This window comes from Perca flavescens, chromosome 2 (genome assembly GCF_004354835.1).
Source record: "Perca flavescens isolate YP-PL-M2 chromosome 2, PFLA_1.0, whole genome shotgun sequence".
NCBI classification, from domain to species: domain Eukaryota; kingdom Metazoa; phylum Chordata; class Actinopteri; order Perciformes; family Percidae; genus Perca; species Perca flavescens.
The window spans coordinates 32,589,727-32,603,411 of NC_041332.1; positions in this window are offsets into that span (position 1 = coordinate 32,589,727).

Consider the following 13,685-nt stretch of genomic DNA (forward strand, 5'->3'; position numbering starts at 1 on the left):
TAAAAATTGAAATGAGCTCTGGCTTGGTCGGTCTGCCAGGGAGGGACTGCCGACAACTGAAACGGAACCATTTGGATAAAGATGATGGCGGTAACTGACCAGCAGGTGGAGCCAAACTTTTAAATGTTTTCTCTCGCTTGCTCACCCGCCTAGTTCAAAGCCAAACAACTGGTTTATCTAGTCCAACATCCAGTCTGTTCAGGAGTGACCTACATTTCACTTCCTACAACGTCGAGCGAGTTAACATAACATCCATGTGTGGGGTGGAGGGGTGGGGGGACAACGTTGTCTAAGCAGCTGAAGAAATCCTACTGAGGTGAGAATCAAACAAAGGAACAAACCCAAATCCTCTGCAAAAAGATCTGCAGAAATGTAGCTAAAAGCGAGTGAGCAGAGGAGAGTCGGGTCAGCAGGGGCGTTCGCCTGCCTCTGCACCCTGATAACACATTCAACAATGTGGGAGGTCAGAGGTCACAGTGACAGATGTGTGGGGGGGGGCGGGGGGATTGTGAGAGGTTGTGACCTGTCTGGCCAGGCCGCTGCATGTTGTCGAAGCTCTAATTTCCAGAAACCATGATGTGTGTGTGTGTGTGTGTGTGTGTGTGTGTGTGTGTGTGTGTGTGTGTGTGTGTGTGTGTGTGTGTGTGTGTGTGTGTGTGTGTGTGTGTGTGTGTGTGTGTGTGTGTGTGTGTGTGTGTGTGTGTGTGTGTGTGTGTGTGTGTGTGTGTAGTAAGAGGTTGTGACCTGTGTGTGTGTGTGTGTGTGTGTGTGTGTGTGTGTGTGTGTGTGTGTGTGTGTGTGTAGTAAGAGGTTGTGACCTGTGTGTGTGTGTGTGTAGTAATAGGTTGTGACCTGTCTGGCCAGTCAGCTACTTGTTGTCCAAGCTGTAATTTCCATATTTTGAACACTCTTTAACCCCTTAACTGTCGGTAGGATTTCAAAGAGCTCAATGCAAATGGTTCATGTGTCTGGTTACCTGTATTAGTTTTGACTGACCCCCACCTGTGCAGGATGTCCCAGTGACACTTGGATCAAATGCTCACGTTACCCTCAACTGACCACTTCTAATACATTAAAGGCATCTGTGTGTTTTTCTTTCCTCAGGGCAGAGCAGCGTCTTTTTTTTTTTCCTCACTTGTGGTTTCTTGTTGTCCTCCTCTGCCCCGGGGCCTCGTGGCTAATTGAGTCCTAATGACTTCCAGTGCGTACGGGGCCAGATCAGGCCGCTTTCCTGGCATGAGCTTACAAACCGATGAATCGATCGATAGACTGACTAACATTCAGTCAACTGGCGTCATGTGAGAAGCGAATATAAAGTAGTCTCTGTTCACTCTGGGTTGACTCACGGAAGATTCACTCGGAGCTACTGAAATTAGTTTTACAGGATTTGTGTTTAATGGAGCGTTTGTTCTTTTTAATGGAATAAATTAGGCCTGCAGCAAAAATCAAATCATCAGTAGTTTGGTTTAGTATAATAGTTTGTTTGGAGCCAACATTTTAGAGACGTTACATGTAAAGATAGAAATGTTCGGTGAGTAATTAAGAACAACAGTCATCTATCTGGATAAGCAGCAACACAACGAGAGCTAGAAAGCACTCAAAGAGCATTTGCAGCTGTATCAGGGCTGCCTAATCTAATTTATGTAAAAGATTAGGCAAATTGATGAAAGATTATTTCATCTATCTGCCTGGAAATATTATTGCTTTGAGGAAGGGTGAATTGTACCAGATTTCAGGTGAGGAAGATTTCTGACCAGAGAGCGTGGCAGCGTGAGTTGAGCATGTTTCTGTAAGTTCCACATATTGGTGAAAGAGTTTATGTGCACTTGTCATATAAATCATGCTACACAAAAGTTATGGGGGTCGTTACCAAAAAGGCCTCGCATATCAGAATTCGGACACCACTTATAATAAAATATTTAAAAATGTAATATTTTGTTTAATTTGTAGCGTTTTTTTCCCTCTATTTCTATCAGGTATCAAATGACGATGTTTTGTATGAGAGACTGAAACATGCAGGGATATTTTAAGGTAAGGGTGTAAGTTTTCATGTAATCATGCGATAATTATTTCTTTAATTTAATCTGTAATTATTTTGCTGCTGATCAGGAGAAAAAAAATCACGAGGAATTTATGCACTCTTGTCCTCTGTTGCCTTCTACAGAAAAATGTTGCTCTTTGTTACTTTTCTTCAGGCCTTAATCATAATAAGCTTAACCAATTTGAATAAAAAAAACTCCAAGTAAACAAACTTTTATCATTCCTTCTTGGAAAGTCAATCAAACAATTACAAATAAACGCAATACAACTACAAAGAGATGCAAATCAACTGCAAAGAGACACAAGAAGACTACAAGGAGACAAAACAACTAGACAGAGACAAAATGACTGAAAGAGACACAAAATGACTACAAAGAGATGTAAAACGACTATAAAGAGACAGTATGGAGGATTGTGCATGACGTTCAACATGAGTTACATGTCTCCGGTTCACTCAACTGAGAATAATAACCAACGACTAATCACAGATTAGTGTATGTGAGGCAGAGGCCACATACAGTAAGGTGTGTGTGTGTGTGTGTGTGTGTGTGTGTGTGTGTGTGTGTGTGTGTGTGTGTGTGTGTGTGTGTGTGTGTGTGTGTGTGTGTGTGTGTGTGTGTGTGTGTGTGTGTGTGTGTGTGTGTGTGTGTGTGTGTGTGTGCGCACGCGCAGTCACGCACAGATATACAGTACAGTAGGTCAGTGGGAGAAGATCGGCTCACATGCTCATGTAAACATATTTCTAATGCCTCTTTTGGGGTGTGTGTGTGTGTGTGTGTCCTGTGGTGGCTGTACAGTAGCAGATCTGTGGTGTAACAGTAGACAGATGGGAGAAATGGCTGAGACTAATCTAAAGGGGTTAATCCACTTAATAACCATCACGAAGGACTGCACGTTACCTAACTAACCAAAGCTTCAACATGTTGTTTGTCTGTCAGGCTGCTGCTGGAGCTCCAAAAATGGAAAAATGCAAGACTGTGCATTAATCCTGATCAGCTGTGTGTGCTGTGTCTGAAGCATCAACGTTATATAAACATGTCGGTTAAAGGATAGGTAAGTTTGTCTCAATAGGATACTCACATGCCCACATGTATCTCTGTAATCGTTTACCCTCTGAAGACATCCCATGCTGAAGTAATTTCAATATAATAAGTGATGGGAGTTGAAATGACTTTGTTTTTGTGTAAAAATGCATTATAACACGTATCAAGTAAATAAAAAAGGCTAGGTAGGACATATATGTTTTCAAGTGCTGTTTAAAAATGTCAACAGAGCCTGCCTCTCTAATATCTTTGGGTAGTCTGTTCCACAGTTTGGGAGCTGTGGAACAACAACTTTCTTTTTGGTGGGGTTTTGAGTATTTAGAAAACCAGCAGAAGAGGATCTAAGGGTTTGTAAAGGAACATAAGACGACTGGGAATCTGTGAAGTAGGCCGGTCCTAAGCCGCACAGAGCTTTGTATACAAGTCGAAATCAATTCTAGAGGATACAGGGAGCCAGTGCAGTGTAGCTAAGACCGGAGTCATGTGTTCTTCCTAAATTTACAGGCCTTTTAGAGCAAATCCCCTCTACAGAGTTTTCTTGCTGAGTAGAGCGGCGGAGTGAAGGGGCAGTAATACTAAAAGGGAATTTATTCCTAAAAAGAGCATAACTTTGGGAGATACTCGCATGATTTTGCCAATCCAGTCTGCTGAAGACTCAGATTAGAATGACTGTGGATTTTGTCTCCTATCTTCAAGAAATGTTTATTATATATATATATATATATATATATATATATATATATATATATATATATATATATATATATATATATATATAGAGCTAGGTGCAGGCTTGATAATTTAGTTCAAACTGAAAAGCATACATCCCTTTAATTGCAAATGTGATGGGTTATAAGTAGACATGTAAATAATACAGTATATAATACAGTATATAATACATCATCATCATCAATGGTCCACAAGTGTCCCTCCTGATCGATTTTTATCTTTTATCTTTATCTTAACCTTTAGTCGATTGAGAACAATTTCTCATTTGCAACGACGACCTGTCACATTGACACAGGTACACGTTCATACCTGGAAGCTGCCCAGTACAACCACAGTCTGATCTGAGCAGCTCCACTGGAGCGGTTGGGGTTAAATGCCTTGCTCAAGGGCACCTCAGTGGTGGTAATGAGGGCGGGACAAGCGCTCTTTTCTTTCACTTTCCCACCCAGATTCTTATCCTGCCGGTCTGGGGATTGAACTCGCTTCATTAACCCCTAGGCCACCACTGCTACTTAAAGAGCTAAGAGCTAAAAAAAAAAACACAAAGCAGGCTACAATAGCATTAAATACCACAACAAAAGCCATCCTTCACTTAAATATGTTCACACACCCTTACAGGTTTAGAACAAGGGACATGGCACTGTAGCAGTCTGTGTGACACTGAAGCTGTTGGAGCCTTGTGGAGAAAGTGCTCCGCTGTTGAACCAGTGTGTGTGTGTGTGTGTGTGTGTGTGTGGGGGGGGGGGGGGAGGGTGGTCAGGGTTATCCATGATCGATAACAGTTTCTTTAGTGACGTCCTCTCAAGCACAGCTTCAAATGTCTCCTGCTTACGAATTTCAGTGGCTTATTGTTATTGCTGAGCAGTAAACCATTGATAAATTCTTTGTTAATAAGGTTGGTTTTTTTTTAATCAGAAACAACCTCACTTTATTGCCTTCCTGTGAAGTCTTATCAGAGTATCTTGTACAGGCAGGTCGTCTACCTCCTCTCAGTGTTTAATTAACTTCTCCAGTGATGTTCCAGGTCAAATATTTATGGAACAACGTGGCAGCTTGGCTTTAAAACTATGCACTTGAGTTAAAGTGTTCCGAGGGCTATTAGTTTCCCTCTGATGTCAGTTAAATATGTGTATTGTACACACACAGCTCACAAATATGCATCAGTTGAAGTGGAAGTAAGGGAGACACATTCATAACACCCGAGTCAGAGTTCTCCAACAGCTAAGGTGGGAAACTTAAGGAAAACGTCTGGACTGAATAAGTATTCATGTTTACAGAGCATGGAGCTGCTCTTTGGTTGTGTCAAGTAATGGGAAGTGTTTCCTGCTCAGCTTAAATAGTTTTAATGAGGCTTACTAATGAGATGAATCCCCTGCTGATTTCTGTTAATATTTTTTGTACATTGCATAGTATTTGATAAATAAAATAAAAATAGATTAGACAGATAGCTTTAAAAAACATAAATTGTTCGACATACGCTTATTTGCTTTCTTGCCGGTGGTGAGATACCATTCTCATCATTCTCTCAAGCCGAGCCAAGTTAACTTAGCTTAGCATAAACACTTGAAAACGGGGAAAACTGTTAGCTTGGCTTTGTCCAAAAAAACAAAATCTGCCTACCAACACCTCTAAAGCTCACTAGTTAACATGGTATATCTTGATTGTTAAGTCTTACAAAAATCTAAGTGTACAGAAGACACACTGTGGCTTTATGGGGGTTATGTGTTGGACTATTTTTTTTTGGCTGGACACAGTGACTACTTGGAGTCTTGTATTCACGGTGAAGTTACCAGTTAAAGGTCCCATGACATGGTGCTCTTTGGAGGCTTTTATATAGACCTTATTGGTCCCCTAATACTGTATCTGAAGTCTCTTTTATATAGACCTTAGTGGTCCCCTAATACTGTATCTGAAGTCTCTTTTATATAGACCTTAGTGGTCCCCTAATACTGTATCTGATGTCTCTTTTATATAGACCTTAGTGGTCCCCTAATACTGTATCTGATGTCTCTTTTATATAGACCTTAGTGGTCCCCTAATACTGTATCTGAAGTCTCTTTCCTGAAATTCAGCCTTGGTGCAGAATTACAGCCACTAGAGCCAGTCCCACAATGAACTTTCCTTAGGATGTGCCATTTCTGTGTCTGTAGCTATTGTGTAGGAGAGGGGGGGGCAAGGTGGAGGATGGGGTGTGGCCTTGACCAACTGCCACTTTGCTCGTTTGAAAGCCATGATGTCTCTCTCTCATGGGTGGGCCAAATGATCTGGGTGGGCAAAGCAGAGAAAGGGGAGGTAACCTTGCTCCTTATGACCTCATAAGGAGAAGATTCCAGATCGGCCCATCTGAGCTTTCAATTTCTCAAAGGCAGAGCAGGATACCCAGGGCTCGGTTTACACCTATCACCATTTCTAGCCACTGGTGGACCATAGGCAGGCTGGGGGAATGTATATTAATGTTAAAAAACCTCATAAAGTGAATTTTTTAAGCCATGGGACCTTTAACCAGCGGAGAATCCAGCAACAGAGCCAGTCTTTGGGCTAAGCTAAGCTAACCGGCTGCTGGCTGTTGCTTTAGAATACAGACATAAATTAAGTATCAATCTATCTATCATCTAACTCTCAACAAAGCAAATAAGTGTATTTCACAACATTTCAAACTATTCTTTGAGACAAAAGTAGGATTGGATTGTGTAAAATGTGCTGAGCTCAATATAGGGCCTTGAAGTGGAAGTAACTACTTTTGCCACTCCTCTCACAGTGACATAGATGGGAAAAGAACAGTATTGTGTTATGTAAAATGACTAATCATGATGAATCCATGTTTTACTTAATTTGTGTTTTAGTTCAACTTTTCATTTGTGTTAGAGAAATAAATACTTAACTCCCTAAAAAAAGCATGATAGGGAAAAATGGCAAATGTCACAAAAACTCCATTTGGACACACACACACACACACACACACACACACACACACACACACACACACACACACACACACACACACAAACAGGCTACTTCCTGCAGCACAATATATGGCAATGGGACCCAAGGGTGGTTAAGCATTGCATAACATGGAGCTGATTCATCTCTCTCTCACACACACACACACACACACACACACACACACACACACACACACACACACACACACACACACACACACACACACAGTTATTCCTAGTGACCTACTTTCATTTCAAAAGTGCTCAGCTTTCTTGAGGCCTATTTTTACATGTAAATGCGTCAGTAGGCTATAGTGTGTATGTGTCTATGTCTATATGGATGTGTTTCATAGTGAAGTCACTAAAGTTCTGTCAAATCGTTGTTACACAGCCATCTGTAGCAGTGCACACACCCTCACATACATGCTTATACTGTATATACTGACCTATTTCACAGTGCTGTGTAGGACAGAGGCAGCGGGGATGGAATGGGTCATGGCAGGCAACATAACTCTCTCCTGAACCGCAGCCAACCAAGCATGTTCAACAGAGGAGTCGTTTTTCTCCCTCGCTCTGTTTTCTCTTTCAGGCTTTCCGTGGGCGTGTACTGAATCTGATCCCCATTTATGGTGGTGGAAATAAAACATATATTCAGATTATGAAATTGTCATATAGCCACTTTTAGAAATAGCCTATATAAATATACACTCAAACTAAACTAAAAATGTACTGCAAAACATGAAGTTATTAAAAGTGAAAAACATCAAAAATGTCAACTTGAATCAGACATTCAGTAAAGAAAGACAAAGAAAGTGATCCACAACACTACGTATTTATTCAAATTATTCAAATAATCATCACAGGAAATGAAGGATGAAATTCAAAAGATGCACCTAAGGTTTATTAATAGCTCTAATAAACCTCACTAAGAGAACCTGAGACTCCATTAGCACCGTGTCCAGTCATGGCGCAAAGCATTTATTAATTCATTGACTGTGTTACTTATTCTTTTACTGGAGAACTTCTCAGTGACCATTATTCATTCACAATTAGCATTATTTTGATTGCTTTATCCGATTTTTCCAACAAACACAGCACAACAGAAAAATATCCTAACTGGTTGTCCTATCTTAACTTAAAACTTAACAACAGAATAAATCCTATCTTCCTATTACAGGAGCAATTCCTAAACTCATGGCTGTGTCCTATCCTATCTTAGACCTCCTATCTTCTTAACTTAAGAAATCCTAACAATAACTTTAAATATAGATTGTAGATTTAGATTTTCTTTTCTTTTTTTGATTGCTTAAGCACTATTTTGCAAACAGTGCACATTTACAATAAGTTCACCAAACACTACACAAGACCAATGCTGCAGACTGAGGATCAGTCAACATGTCAACGTGGAGAATCACAACACAACATGTCCCAGTTTTCATGTGATTTTCTTTTCTTTTTTTGATTGCTTAAGCACTATTTTGAAAACAGGGACCAGTTTTTCAGAACACTACACACAATTAGCACAATGACACACCCAATCAGCACAACACCTCACGCCACATCCCACATCCTTCAAACGGAATACGAGCTCTTGCCTTCTGGCAGAAGGTATAGAATCCCTAAAAACTAAATTGAACCGTTTTAAATACTCCTTCAGTATCCATCAAAATTTTAAATAGATTGTATGATTTGTAATAGGCCTAAGAAGTGTGTAATAACCAAACACTACACAAGACCAATGCTGCAGACTGAGGATCAGTCAACATGTCAACATGGAGAATCACAACACAACATGTCCCAGTTTTCATGCTATAGTACTACAGTAGTGTGCATAACACTGTTAGCTCAGCAAACATAAAATACTGTATCCAGTACAGGTTACAATAAGTCATAAAAAACCACAAACTGAAACTACTGTATGGAAAATACTAGACTTACCTGCTGCATTTTTATAGTGCTTGAACCTGATTGGTGTGTCTACAATTAAGCGATCATGTGTTTCACAGATTGGCTCCTAGGTGTGGTCATTTGACAGTCAGTGCTTTGGAATTGCAAGGAAGTGACATCATGATATACTTCTATGTCTAATATATACAAGTGTGTTTAGTGTTTTGCAAATCACATCTGGGCCAATGTTTTGCTCCTTGAGTGTAAGGTTTTGATAACTGTGTAATACTTTTTGATTTCAGTGTGTAAGCAATCGGCAAAAACTGTAAATCGGCACTTGTCCTGTCATGCCTGTATCTTTGATTAGAATGTACAGGTAGGCTGTGATGTTAAAGACAAGTCTGCATCCTCAGTCTGTCAGTCACCATCAGTTAAAAAAGAACAAAGTGCATGTGTGATCTGTGCGACCATTGGCAGAGCCTCATCCCTCCTTGTAGGCCTCTCCAGAGTCGGACGTATGGCATGCCGATCAAATTATAAAATGAATTGTCTTGGCAGTTGATATATACTGTACACGGTCCGGGGAATTTAAAGCGTCTTCATACGGTTTGAACAGCCTTTTAATCATGATATTTTGGTGTTTGTGTTGTTCCCCTTCTTCATTGTTATTGTCATACCGACCTAGTGCTGCTGCCATTTTTGGCAGTTATTTTGAATTTAGGACAGGGTCTATGCCATCCTAACGTAGGATTTTGATCTTGGGAAAGACAGTTATGTAATAGCTAAATTCCTATCCTGAGATAAGATAGATTACTTTCCTAAATGCAGTTAGAAAACAAGGTTTTGTAATACCAAAAATCCTAAATTCAATTCAATTCAATTCAAATGTCATCCTAAACTGAGATAAGATTACTGATCCTAATCAAATCCAGACTTGTGCATGTTGGTGCTGGTGCTAAAAAGCTGATAATGGTATGGTGAAATGCATGCATATGATGCAAAACCTTACCATGTAAAATGTAGGGGGATTTGATTGTGAAAAGCAAGCATCTGCTATTTACACACCAAGTTAATGTTTAAAGCTGGGTCAGTTTAGCTCCGTTGCACAATGACTTTCTACCGCGCCGAGCTTCTGACAATTTCTCCCTCTCAGCCTGTGAATTTGAGTGTCCTTCAGCAGACATTTCTACAGCAAGTGATGGTATTTGACATCTGCTCGGCATGATATAAACTGTACATCCTCTGTGTGTGGGAAAGTGGCTAAAATGACTCAAACCTGAAATACAGAAGTGTGAACACACACTCATACATAGCAACACGTAGTCTAACACACTCCCCAGCTTTCATCCTCCTTACCCCATCCCTGCCTCTCCCTGTGCTGCTGACCTACATACTGCAGCATCGCAGTTACATAACCAGCCAGGGCTGTTGATCGCCGCAGGCAGCCCAGGGCCAACTCCCCCTTCTCTCTTACACACACACACACACACACACACACACACACACACACATGCACTCACTCCTCGCTATGACTTACCAGCTTTCAGTGACTTCCCGAATAGCAGGGAGTTAAAAACCCAGGGTCATCCACCTAAGAGACCGGTGGATTTAAACTACACTTTTCCCCACCCCAAATTTCAGTAGATTCATAAACTAAAGTCCTAAGAATAACTTTCAATCTTTCATAAGAGCTCACTAGCACCCATGAAAATGGTAATGATGACGTCATGGAGCTTTCCAAAAGATAATTCTATCATCTCTGAGGCATTAATCAATGTGTATTTTTTATTTATTTTTTTTATACATGTCAGCTTGATGCAAACTGATAGTGTGTGTGTGTGTGTGTGTGTGTGTGTGTGTGTGTGTGTGTGTGTGTGTGTGTGTGTGTGTGTGTGTGTGTGTGTGTGTGTGTGTGTGTGTGTGTGTGTGTGTGTGTGTGTGTGTGTGTGTGTGTGTGTGTGCGCGCGTGCGTGCTACTCAAGTGCTCCCTCAGGCAGCAACAAGACATAGCTTCTTTTTGAGTAGTTTGTTAAAGTTTACACGGTACAGGGCATGTGACGTAACCCTCACTCCCTCCTGAATAACCCCCCCCTCTCTCTCTCTCTCTCTCTCTCTCTCTCTCTCTCTCTCTCTCTCTCTCTCTCTCTCCTCACTCCCTCCTCTCCCTCTCCTCCATCCTGTCCTGTCCCTCCTCACTGACCTACTTTTACTCTCCTGGCCCGTTTTCACAAGCCTCCGCACAATACAAAGCAGCTTTTTCAGCTCAAAGATGGGTTGGAGAAAAAAAACAAAAAAGGGGGGGATGAGTGAGAGAGAACAAGAGACACTGAGAGGTGGGACGAGGGAGGAAAGGAAGGGGGAGGAAAAAGGTGTGGGAGAGAGAATGAGGAAAGTAGAGTGCCCAACAAAGCACTGCGGTTTTCTTAGGAATGTCACCATGTTACAGCTGGCTGGTGGGTGGCATGGAGGCAGAAGTGGTTCAAATTTCCAACCGAAGCATCAGCGGGCCTACCTGTGGTCAGCTGCATCCACACATGTAGGCCTCCTTCTCCTACCTGTCTATGTGAAACTGAGATGCAGCAACAAGCTACTGTTACTGTACACGAGAAGTGCTGTGGATGCATTTCATTTCCAAATCCGGTAATAAACTTTGGTCCTCCTGTCTTTGTTGATTTTCAGACCAGAGCTGCTGTCTCGAGGTTCTCAAGAAATGTGGGTGTTTCCTTGAAATCGCAACACCTCTGTATCTGATATCTGAGGCTCTCGTTCCTGTAATGGCTCTTATCTAACCGTAGTCAGCGGCAGGCTCTGCCCATGCCAACTTGTTGTTCCCATCAGCTATTGCTCCATTAACCGCAGGGTCAGATGGAGGATGTGTTCACAGTCTGACGCAGGTTTCTCCCAAGACTGTTATATAACTTGTTTATGCTTGTTGCATTCTGATACATTCTGCGATTCTTCTCTCTTCTTTTGTCCGACTAAAGCACATCTGTTAGTATTGGCTCATTTTATGGACTACATCAGACAGTTTGCTTATCTGGAAGCACTACACGATGTACTGTAACACTGCTTAGTATGTGGTTTTAAAGGCATGAGCTTTTCTCTCAGTAACTCACAGTAAAAGGACATTTGACACTGGTTTAGTCAACTTTCTAATGATCTTAAATACAGCCCAAATGAAAAGCTCTCCTGTTACCTTGTGTCTTTTATTAATTAAAGCAGTATTATTTGTTTTGCGTATTTTATGGCTTGTTATTTTTGCTTTGGCCACCACAGGGCTGCAAAACAAGCTGTAAATGTGACATTGACGGAGAGCCCTGGTAGCTGCTGCATGCCTCTCCCCCCCCCCCCCCCCCTTTCCGGTCTAAAACTGTCCTATCAACTAAAGGCCAAATTGCCCAAAACATAATCTCATAAAGGTGTTGCTTATTTACACATTCAGCAATTATGTAGCAATCAATTCAAGTTGTGTCTCTGGCTAGTGGACAAATTCAAATACAAAAATCAATCATCTCCATTTAGCTCTGTTTCAAGATTCAATATTTTATTACCATTTCAACATAGCTGAAAGGAATATTGTTTGGTGAGCTCACACAAAATGAAAACAAAAACCACACCTCACATTCAGTGGCCACCTTAAGGCATAAAAGTAATTAAAGTGACTATATGTAACTTTTACACATTTCTTAAACTGTGTAATGTTCCATCTAATGATCATAAATGACCTGTAACAGCAAACGAGACTAACAGTGAAAAGAACTAGTCAGCTATCGTTTTCATTAATGACTCTGCCCGGTTCCGATTTATCCCGCGGAGTCACAAAATGGTTTACGGCAGGTAGACGACGCTACAGTAACACATTCTGACGGGTCACAGATTTTGGCTGTTAGTGAGTATCCAGCCAGGTAAAAGGTAGCAGGAGATTCCTTTATGTAGGCCTGATTGTATTTTAATTTTATCTGCTGTAATTATGGCTGATACTGGGGCAGGACCATCACAGGTAAGAAGGAAATTAAACGAAGAACAACTAAAAGCTAAAAGGGGAAGTGAAAGAAAACGGGCAAAACCGAATCAATCTCGGTCGGGCTATCAACAGATGGAGACAATTATGGGATTGTAAATGATTCAAAAATGTCCCTGAATTGTCCCTCAGGTATGTAATATGTCTATTTCATTCATAAAATAACTTTACAATGCATGATGTGGTTGTACGTCAGTAGCAGACATTAAATCACGCCCCCCTTCCATTTAGCGCAGATGTTTTATTCCTTTTAGTCTGTGTTTGGGTTGGCCTACTATTTTCTTTTCCCTTGTCCCCATGTACTTGTGTAAACTGTCCGTGGGTTTCATGAAATGCGCTATATAAGTTATTATGTTGGACACAATGACAACGACACCCAGTCTATCTCACGAGACATCCAAAGTACGCTAAGTTACCGTATGCAACACTGGAAATGCAAAGATGCATCTGTAACTTATTCTTTTATTGTAAATGAATGATTTTCTGTCTGAGCAAAATATTCATCGCAACTATATGACCTCTTGGGAACACTAACTCAGTAATCTACAGTGAGTAATAAAGCAACGTAAAGTGCGACAGCAGATGTGGTAAAAACACTACCAAAAGCGGCTGCTAGAATCAACACAAACTGAAAGTTACATATAGCCACTTTAAGTTTTAAGTAATAATAATTCATAATTTTGGTCTTTACCAACTCCTGAGGAAAACATTTGGTTGAAGCTGGCAGGCTTGTGCCGGGCAGGTAGAGTACAGTGGGTTTATCAGTTCTTTTTGCTAGAAACGAGGTTGATGAGAGCCGTGAGAGTGAATCAAAACAAAGTAGCCGCTATAAAATCAAAACAACAAGCTGAAAGATGCTACAAATTCTTGGAAGAGCTGATGGGAATTGCAGAGTCTGTGATAACTCTGTGGATTCATCTAGCAGAGTCCTTTCACATTACATATCATAGTAATCCATTGTTAGTATTAAAATATTGTAAAATGCAGCTTTCATTTTTCTCTATACCACTATAATATGTATAA